Consider the following 11,584-nt stretch of genomic DNA (forward strand, 5'->3'; position numbering starts at 1 on the left):
GAAGGCTGTCTTTGTAGATGTTATAATGGACTACAAGTTTTGTCTTCCGCCACATGCGCTCTGCTTTTCTGCATTGTCTTTTCATATTTTGCACTGTTGTTGAGTTTCTCCAAGGTGCTTTTTGTCTGCCACTCTTCCTGACTTTCACAGGAGCAATATCATCAATTACACCTTTAACTTTTGAGTTAAAAGAATCAAGGAGAAAATCAACAGAGTCAGCAGATATGCTTGGTGTTAAGGATATAGCCTTCATAAATAGGACACTAGTGTTCTCATTTAAGCATCTCTTCTTGACAGACACAGATCTAGCTTCAATGGCAGGAGAGATCAGTATATCAAAGAAAATACAGAAATGATCAGACAGTGCTACATCCTTAATAACAATCAATGAAATGTTTAGACCCTTACTGATAAGTAAATCTAGAGTGTGTCCGCGATTGTGTGTGGGTCCATGTACATGCTGAGTCAGATCAAAAGTTTTTAAAACAGTTTTGATTTCTTTTGCCATATTGTTTTCTGCATTATCTATGTGAATGTTAAAATCTCCAGCAATGGTAAAACAGTCAAACTCTGAGGTAATTGCTGATAACAGTTCTGTAAAGTCCTCAGCGAAGGCTGGAGAGTATTTTGGAGGCCTGTAAATAATGATGAGTAAAATGCGTGGAGCACCTTTTAACACAATACCCAGATATTCGAAAGAAGGGTAATTCCCAAATGATATTTGCTTACATTGATAGATATCTTTAAAAAGAGCAGCTAGACCCCCACCTCTCTTAACAGCTCTGCAGACACTCATAAAAGTAAAGTTAGGAGGGGCTGCTTCATTGAGGATTGTTGCACTGTAGCTGTCTTCTAGCCAGGTTTCATTTAGAAGCATAAAATCTAGGTTGTTTGTGGTTATTAAGTCGTTAACTAGAAGTGATTTATTTTTAAGTGAACGAATGTTTAAAAGTGCTAACTTAACAGTCTTACTTTTTGTCCCCACATCAATCTTACTTTCACATGTAATAGGCAGCAGATTAGATGGGTTTGCTGTACGGCTATTGAAGGCCTTAGACTTTCTATCTTGTAACAGAACAGCAATAGAGAAAGATACAGGCACACTGGGTTCCCGCTTGTTTTGTAAACATTTGAGAAAGTTTCTGTTTTCAAAACGGGGACCCGACACATATCACTGAGAGCTGGTATCAGTTGTTTTTGGTTCACCTCGAGCAGATGGAGGAGGGTGTGGGCCCTGACGTTGTGTTAGAGACCGAAGAGTTCTCACAGGAGGGATAGGGCGAGCTGGGCCCGCAGGCTTTGGTGGTAGCGGTGCCTGTCGTTTTTTGGTTGTTATCTGGGGGCTTGCAGCAAAAGAGTGGGATAGTTTGGTTCCAGCATACACCAGTTCTTCCATTTTCTGTGAGAAGCACAGATGTGGCGTTGCTGGAGAGAGGGAAAAGGTGTCTGGTGAAAGGGGCTGTTGCTCTGGTGTTATAGGAGGCTGTGATATGCTGTCCTGGCTTCCCTGGCTGTTTTCCAGGAAGTCGTCCTTGGGTGCTGAATCTTCGAGCAGCTCTAATATGTCTGTCTGTGGTGAGCTCTGTGGGCAGGGCTCAGCTGAGATTGAGTCCGTGAGCAGAGGTTGTTGTGGCGGAGTGGTGTTATCATTGTCCTTGTGTGATATGTCAACCGCATGTCCATTTTGCTGCTGAAGTGAAGTCCCGTGGTCATTCATACTGTGTCCAGGTGTGTGTGTGCCGTTCACATTGAGTGGATTGGCACACATTGCAGAAGGATGATTGAGGGAGAAGTAGAAATTGTCCTTTAACACTCTTGAACCAAGTTTGTTTGGGTGGTGGCCATCCCGATGAAAAAGTTGTCTCTGACTCCAGAAAAGATTGAAATTGTCAATGAAGTTTACTCCTTTTATATTGCAGGTTTTTTGCAGCCATGTATTTAGCCCAAGCAACCGTGAAAACCTGTTTGTTCCTCTTGCTGGGAGTGGTCCACTGATGAATGTTTGAACTTTCAGTCTTTTAAGTGTTTCAAAAAGTTCATTGAAATCCTTCTTAAGGAGTTCTGACTGCTCTTTATGAATATCATTCTTCCCCACATGAATGATGAGTCGATTTGCAGTCTCATGTTTCATCACAATGTTCTGAAGTTCCCTGTTTATATCAGTTGTTGTTGCTTGTGGAAGGCAGACTGTAGTTGTATCCCTGCTGCTAATGTTTCTGATTATGGAGTCCCCCACTATCAGAGTCCTGGGCCCGGCTGCGCTCTGAGCTGAGTGCCGCTGTCTGCTCGACCTTGAGCGCCAGTTAGCATCAGTGTTAGCTACTGGCCCATTCAGTCTGTTTTTGATCACATTCATCACATTTGGGGATTCCTCATTTACATTCATTAGTACTTCAAATCTGTTCTCAAGATGTATAGGCGGTGGTAGGAGACCAGTGTTTGCAATTCTTGTCAGAGCTGTATCTGGGGTAGAGCATGCTACTGTGGCAATATGTGAGGCTCGTGACAATCTGATGTCTCGAGTGCCTTTGGGTTTCGCTCCCTGTATGTGCCATCTATTTGTAAGTCGATCGGCTTGTTTCTCTACCTGTCGAGGAGCACTAGTTTCATGGGACTCACCGGCTGTATGCTGAGGCTGTCCATGACGAAGCTCTGTTGTGTGCTCCGTCTGGTTTGGTGGTCCCGTAAGTAACTTTGTTTCAAGAACTGCAATCCTTTGTAAAAGTCTGTGGCAGTTAGTGCAGCAAGTAGATTCTTGAACCTGAAGAGGCATTTTCTCTCTTATCCTGAATGTAGGCAGTTGTGTTTTCCTTTCCCGGAATGTAAGCTGGTCGGGTAAAAGAATTCTGCGTTTTTGTAGTAATCCAAACTTTGTTCTCTGAGCACTGTGCTGTTTGCTGAAGATAAAATTAGGTGATAAAAGGAAATAAAATATAAAAATATAGGAGATAAAATGTAAAAGCGATAGAGCAAAGCGCGGAGCAGTAAGCAAGAGCGTCCGAACAGTAGCTGAGCAGGAAGCATTAATACAGTAAATATAATTTACTTGTTATTTTGTAGTTTACATATTCTGTTGTAAATAAATGTTAATAGAGTGTATTTGTTCATTGTTAATACATGTTTATATTAAAGTGTATTAGTTAATTTTATAATAAAAACCCTTCATCTTTTTAAATGGTTGAATTTGTGTTTCACTGCCATTGTTTCACAGTTTCTGGGCCACATCTGGCCCGGGGACCCAGCCGACTCTCAGCCAGATCTGTCTTACAGTGCCTGGGCCAGACCTGGGCCATATCAATAAATAAGAGTCATTTTACAGGGTGTGGGTCACATCTGGGCCAGAGGAAGTTGTTTGAGTCCGTTTTCAGTGTGTTGGGCCATTTTTGGGCCGGGGACCCAGCCATAACTGGACCAGAATTGAAGCAAGGATGAGGCCCAGAGGTGGGCCAGACAAATTTTGCTACGTGGGTATTATTGTACTTTGCAGTCAAGATTCGACTCCGTTAGATTGAGAGAATTTCAGAGATATCAAACGCATCACATGAAGGTTGTAGAAATGCAACGTTACAGGAGATATGCAGAATTACACACATTTAAAGTTGTGATTACCACATGACAAAATCATAGACACCCCAATATGACATGGTCATAACAAAAGGCACCCCAGAAATATATCAACATTTTGGTAACGTCTTATGTGGGAAAGTCAATGAAAAATCTGTGTGTGTGTGGTGCGTTTGGGATGTGACTCGCTTGGAATGTTTGCCTTTTCCTGGGTCGTAAAGTTTTATGGTCTGGGGTAGGGTTACAAACCATGATTCTATTTGAGACCCTAAATTGGGAGAAACATTCTTTCGATAAACACTTAGAATTCAAAACTACACATTAGAAAACCAAACCTCTATTATAAGGTAAAACTAATCACACATGCATATAGGAATGTACATACATTATAAAATAAAATAAAAGATATTTCTCTTATTCTCAGTTATACACAAAGGATGTTTGTGTGTGTGTGTGTGTGTGTGGAATGTCACGAGGCTGTAAAGTCGGGGGATACAAGTCACATGGGTGCTGGTAAATTGTTCCGTGGTGAAATTATTAACCAGCGCTGTCTTCCTAAGGACAAAGATGATGTGTTCGCCATCACATGATTCACTTAATCTGAAAAGCAGATGCCATTGTTGCTACAACGTAAACTATCCTGCAGACTGTAACTGCTAAATAACTGAGCTCAACATTACAAGAGAAGAAGTACTGAATAAAGTAAAAGGTATTCAAAGTAAACGGTTCCGTGTAATTATTGTCAATGTCGATTATTCTGTTATAAACCTGAATTCGTTACTGTATTTAAGAAATGACAATACTAATCTACAGGAGTTCCCACGGGTCTGCTTCTGTCCGACAGTGAGCGGTTTTTCTACAGGGAACATGTACAACATCGCCACCTATTGACGTGGAAGACACGAGTATTGGGTTGGAAAAGGGTTCATGTTTGGTTATGAGAAATGTTGACTCGTGCTGCATATTATTTTTTATATTAAATATTAAAAACAATAAAAAACTAATAATAACATCTTAATACCCTAATTGTCAACACATGTGCATGTGTACTGTAATTGTACAACGTAACAAGAATTGACAAGATTTTGCAAACATAAGTTTGGCCAACAATACACATGCATTTTCTTGTATAGCAAGTAAAACTTGCTGGCCTTTTTGGGCGATAATCCATTCAGAATTTGAAGAAAACGTATGTTTTGCTGCATTGGGTAAGGCAATGGTTAGGCTATTTATTATTCAAACTGGCCTCCATGCCAGATCACGCATATGCTTGCCTGTTCAAATTATAGTGGTTTGTGAACGTAACCCCTTTAATAATAATAGCGTTTATCCTGTGTAGGTTGTTGATAGATGACACGTAACTATTTCATGACATTCTATTTAAATGTGTTTTTTATAGAGGAATGGCATCTAGTCTTACCCTAGAGCTGGTTCCCCCTCCACCTCTGACTATAATCCTCCGAATGCACACACTAGAAGATTCGTCTGGACCGCGAGACCACACACACCTGTTCAACATTTTCACAGTGAGACAAGGGGCCCTATCTTGCACCCAGCGCAATTGACTTTGTACACCGACGCATGTTTCATTAGGGACTGTTCGTTATTTATTTAAGGGGCCACCGGAGGAGTTTTGAGATCTGTTATCAAAAAAGACATGACCCTCCCTTCGCCAGCAATAAATTTTTCTATGACCCTCCAAAATGATTGTGAAAAAAGGCATGACCCTCCCCGATAATTTATTGATTAGCCTAATTCTGTACTGGTTTGCGCTTGGCAAAGATGTTCAGATAGCCATTGTTTGTTTGTTTTTTAAACCATAAACTCTTGCTTTCTCATCTTACTAGGGCTGTAACGATAGACCAAACCGGTTCGTATCACGATTTTTGATTTTAGATTTGAAAAAAAATCATGTTTTCGGTGCTGATGCGGTGTGACTCCACTCGTTCAACATGTGGGTGGCGTTGCGAATAAAGCATCTAAAAGCTGTCACAAAGAACCGGCAAAAGTAATGATTATTAATATGTCAAATATAGCTAGGAGACATTTTAATTGTTTATTAATAAACAAGTGTTTTCTGTGTCTCCTGCAAAGATGAAGTTGACGATGCGTCGCGATCTTCTCAGAACGCGCCAGAGAGAAATGCACATTTCATAAGCAGAAAGCAGTCTGTTTTCTTTAGTTTTGAATTGTTCTGTTTAAAAGTAGACATTTCAAGCTTTCTATATATTTCTCAGGTCTGTGAGGCAAGTAGCATAGCCTACCTTACGTTGAGTTTCGGTTCATTTATGAGACAAGAGTCCAGTTCAGTCGCCCGTGCCTCCGTGTCATGATTATCTATTTTCTACTATATTTAGACTACTTCTTATTTATTAAATCCAGATGAAACATTGATTAAAATGAAGATAAAATTAATAAAAAAACGAAATTCACTTTAAAGAAAGGCTTTGCGCTTTCTGTTTGAGGTCTCTGTGAAATTTTTAAAGTCGCTTCAGAGCAGTCATGCCCGTAATGGAGAACTGTCACGTCCGTAACATTGTATTTTTTTTTTTTTTACATAAATGCGAACACGAAAAATAAAATAAAAATAATATAATATTTTATGTTATGTGGAGGCCGATCTTTATTCATCCGGTGGGTATATATCTTTGGTTTCCACAGTGTAATTTATAGAATTACTAAAAAATATTTTGCCACATGTGTATTTCCCTCATATTAAATATAAAACGCATGTGTAGACTGATATTTTTCTAATTTCTTGACTCCTTTCAGACGTTTCAAAATATTGGTATTAAATGCATTTTCTGAGAATTTTTATTTTAAGTTTTGACTGCAAATGTCACGTCCATAACACTGGAATCGCCCAATTTTAACGAATTTATCCTAAACTAGTTTTTGTGGTGTAGGTCTATGTATTTTATGTTAACTTAAATAATACTAATAGTAATATAAAGATGTGGTAGCCCTACATCTTACACATCGTGGAAACAAAATAAGAATGGAAACTAAAATATGCAGTATCGCGCTACAGCGCACATTCTATCAGCTGCAGATCTGGCGCCTCAGTCCCAATACTGTTAAACTCGACGTACGTTCACATCACGTTAATGCAGCGGTAGGGCCCTATTTTAACGATCTGAAACGCAAGTGTCAAGCGCAAAGCGCAAGTAACTTTGTGGGCGGGTCTCGGCGCTGTTGCTATTTTCCCGGCGGGATAAATTACTCTTGCGCCAGGCGACAATCTAAAATGTGTTGGTCTGAAGTAGCTTCATTATTCATAGGTGTGGTTTGACCGTAACGTGAAATAAACCAATCAGAGCGTCATCTCACATTCCCTTTAAGAGCAGGCGCGCTTGTTCTAAAGCGGATTCCTATCATAACGGCGGATTTGCCAGACGCGCGCCAGGAGCGGATCACAGCCGAGGAGAGCAACGCTCTCGTCACGGTCGTAAAAGAGATAAGTTACATTGAAATGGAGAAACCCACCCAAATTAACTTCGGTTAAACTGGCGTCTATCTATCTATCTATCTATCTATCTATCTATCTATCGTAATAATGTATGATTTGCAAAAATGATAACTGCTGCGTCTGTGTGTAGATGAGAGAATTAAAGTGTATGTGCGTTGTGCACACGCTACATTGATTATGGCCAAGCATGCGCCCTTAAAATAGCATATGAATAACATGCGCAACGCGCCACTGACTTTAAACAATTTTTTCCTGGTTATAGTGGCGCAATTGTTTTCTAAACCTGCAAAATAGCATGAAGGAACGTTTGCGCCGGAACACGCCTCCTTTTTTGCGCTGAACCGCCCAGGGAGCGCAAATTCATTCCCTAGTTTAGCGACGTGCTTCTGTGGAGGGAAAAGCTCGCTTTGCGCGGGTGCAAAATAGGAATGACACATGCGTCTGTGTACAAAGTCAATTGCGCTGGGTGCAAGATAGGGCCCGTAGAGTTACACTCACAGGACACTGTGCACTTAACAAAAGTTCATTATTTGCTCGTGCTTTAAAGCTTTGCCGAGTAAACATTTCTTTGGCATTCTGTTCTGACATGATGCACTTTTTCTAAGCGCGAACTGAAGTGCGCGTGCACTGTCAAACAGCGCCAAACTGGATTTTTGTTGGGTCAGACCCATCTGATATCGAAGGGGGGCTGATAACGCGAGATCAATATGGAGCTAAATGGAAAAAAAAATAGCACCAAACAAGCCACTTTGAAATGTTGCTGTTTTAATGAATATAAAAGTTGGGTGACCCTCCCCCTAGACTAAAAAAAGTTGGATGACCCTCCCCTCAACAAAGAATAAAAAGACATGACCCTCCCCTATTTTCCTCCGGTGGCCCCTTCCATAAATACCGAACGGTCCCTTATTATTTTGCACGCGCGCAAAGCGCGCTTTTCCCTCCACAGAAGCACATCGCTAAACTAGGGAATGAACTTGCGCTCCCTGGGCGGGTTCAGCGCAAAAAAGGAGGCGTGTTCCAGCGCAAACAATCCCTGGTGCTATTTTACTGTTCCATAAAACAATTGCGCCACTGGCCAGAAAAAACCTAGTCTAAAGTCAGTGGCGCGTTGCGCATGTTATTCATATGCTATTTTAAGGGCGCATTGGCCATAATCAGTGTAGCATGTGCACAACGCACATACTTTGATTCTCTCATCTACACAGAAGCAGCAGTTTTCATTTTTGCAAATCATACATTATTACAAACGATAGATAGATAGATAGATATATAGATAGATAGATAGACAATTTATTATAAAAGCATACATCTAGCTTACACATTTACCCAAATTATTATATGCCTGTTTAACCGAAGCTAATTTGGGTGTGTTTCTCCATCCCCAATGTCACTTCTCTCTCTTTTACGGCCGTGACGAGAGCGTTGCTCTCCACGGCTGTGAACCGCTCCTGGCGCGCGCCTGGCAAATCCGCCGTTACAATAGCAATCCGCCAAGGAAAAAGCGCGTCTGCTCTTAAAGGGAATGTGAGATGACGCTCTGATTGGTTTATTCCACGTTACGCCCAAACCACACCTATGAATAATGAAGCTACTTCAGACCAACCCCTTTTAGATTTGCGCCGGGCGCAAGAGTCATTTATCCCGCCGGGAAAATAGCAACAGCGCCAAGACCCGCCCACAAAGTTACTTGCGCTTTGCGCTTTGACACTTGCGTTTCAGATCGTTAAAATAGGGCCCAAGATCTCACAGAGACTCACGAGATCCAACGTGACTTGAGAAGAAAAACAAATGGGCAGAGATGGGAAGTACAAATACTTTGTTACTGTACTCAAGTAGATTTGTCAGGTATTTTTTACTTTACTATTTATTTTTGTGCCGACTTTTTCCTTTTACTCCTTACATTTTTAACATGAATATCGGTACTTTCTACTCCTTAGATTTTACAAAATTGGCTCGTTACTTTAGTTTCAAATCATTTCAGTGGAGTTACTGCTATTATTTTTCGCGTCATCAATACCGAATTCAATCTAATTGGATGGGAATATACGTTGCACTTGACGCACCACTACAAGACGACTCGACAGATTCGGTGGCATTCATTCGCGGCAAAATCGTTGCGGCTTGATGGCGGTAACGTTAGCACATAGTAGTATGGGCGGCGACATTACTGAGAATGAAGAAAACGGAGATCCCAGAGATGTGGCACACAAGCAGCAAGACATTCCCAGTCATCCTCGGCCTTATCTGAGAGAGATGTTTGAGATAGTAGGCATCAAGTATGACTCCTGGTGAATGTGCTGCAAATTGTGCCAACCGAAACACCACGAACTGCTGGCTTTCAAGAATTCACCATCGAATTTGAAAAAAACACATAGAATTTAAATCATCTTTTTGTTGTTATCAGAAGCTATTTGTTGTTTGTTTCAGTAACTTTGTTAAGTTTACGTTAATGGTCAGTTACATTTGTTCTCCTACTAGCAATGATGATGCCTTGGTTTGCTAGCATTTAGTAAAGTAACTCGAGTAACATTAAGTTTAGCGAGCGTTCAGTTTATTTGAAAATAATCTAATACAGCTGATACAATATCTGCATGTATAGCTTAATATTAAAAACCAATTCAGTAACTTGATTTAGTGTAACAGTGCTCTAGTAACGTTACTCAAGGCCGTTCTTTTTTTCGAGATCACTTACGTTAACGTTAATGTTACTTGGTCTTGTCTCAAATCCTATCTACTTTATTTTGGGCTAATGTTAATGTCTCAAACCTCTCAGACGTAAGTTAGAGGACTCATGTTTTTTATCTCAAGTTTTTTTTTATTATTATTATAATCAAGACCACTTTACGTGTTTTAAGGTTAAGGGATGTGGGGAGCACAAGCTAAGACCGTTAACAAATCTAGTGGTTGTTAGTTGTAACTCTAAAAGTATGGGGAACTTTTTAATTAATGTCTGTTTAGTAATTAATATTTGATCCTTTATTTTCTTTCCAGAAGCCATATTTGAGCACACACACATACATGTAGATTCCTTTAAATGTTAAGGGGAAGATTAAATAAGAGAAACTGGATCTGTGAATTCCCACAGAATCACAATTGAATTCATATCTTGCTACTCAGTCAGAATCGTATTAACCTGGAGTCAGTCTCTGTCACAATAATCATATATGTGATGTTTTAGGCCTATTGGCAGACATCCATTTAAAATGTAGGCAATGGCATATAAAGAGCCTTTTTTCCAAATCCACTTCAGTTTCTCAGCTTGCACTCTAGTAACATTTGTGTGGTCCAGGTAGCTTTGCATAAAAAATGGTTGTCATTCGCAAGGCTACTTTTACTTTTATACTTTAAGTAAATTTCCAAGCCTGTACTTTGTTACTTTTACTTGAGTAGAGAAGTTAAATTAGTACTTCTACTTTTACCAAAGTATTTTTTAACAAGTATCTGTACTTCTACTTGAGTACGGGAAGTGAGTACTTTTGCCATCTCTGCAAATGGGGGACAATCGACTTCGTCAGCTGGTTCTTCTGGCGTGAGTTTTGTTTTATGGGAGAAAAAACAAAGGAGAAACAAAGATTATGGGTGATCTTCTTTCTCAATATTCCACTTTCGTGTCTGCCAAGTTTCAGCTACAGACGCACATATCATCCGGTTGGAGAAGCTTGCTCGCTTTCGTTGGCTATCATGGGTGACACATCAGAGGCAGCCCTAACAAGAGAAGGAAATATTAAACATTTGATATGTATGATTTGGGATTGAGTGGGCTCTGACGCGATCAGGCAGTAAAATAACCATAATGACACACAATTGAGGAGTTTTTGGACAAAAAATTATTTGCGACAAGAAGTGAATTGGGACACAACCTCGACCGCTTGGGGGTGCAAATCTAATTTTCAAGTGTGTGGCCAGCCTAATTTCAGAGGAACTAGACTACAGCAAACTCTGAACCAGACTATTTAAACGTTGAGCAAGGAATCAAACACACCGGATTCAACTCATCAGATCATCAGTAGAGACTCAAGACCTGAAATGTTTGTGCCAGATTAGAGACATTGTAGGGGAACCATTGATCTAGAGTTTCATGACTGAACTCAATATATATATATTTTTAACTGTGTGTATTTAAGTGTAAATGTGTATGTCAGTATATTTAATGTTACTGTGCTTCAGCCATTCAAAGCCGTTCTTTTAACCCTGTCAGTAAAGCTGTTTGACTCTGATGAGTCTGAGGTGAGTCTGTATCTCGTCCGGATCTCTCTTCGGTCTCGTCGTGAGCTCACAGTCTACAGCAGCTTTTGCATTCAGAGGGTGTTCCCCATCGAGGAACTCGCGATGCGTCGATGACGCTTTGGGAACGCCTCCTGCGTGATTGCGTCTGAAGCATCTATGTCAGCTAGTCCAATGGCGGGCGTGAGCGTCACAGGCAGGTGACGTCATGACCAGGAAAGGATAAAAGCACATCCGGTGCAACCGGCACTAGCTTCTGTTGCCTCAGCAAGCGATCTGTGTCAAACCTGTCTGTCATATTTACTGTTGTCTGTCGTACAAAGTTTA

The sequence above is a fragment of the Abramis brama genome (assembly GCF_963993115.1).
Source record: "Abramis brama genome assembly, chromosome: 20".
Classification (NCBI taxonomy): Eukaryota; Metazoa; Chordata; class Actinopteri; order Cypriniformes; family Leuciscidae; genus Abramis; species Abramis brama.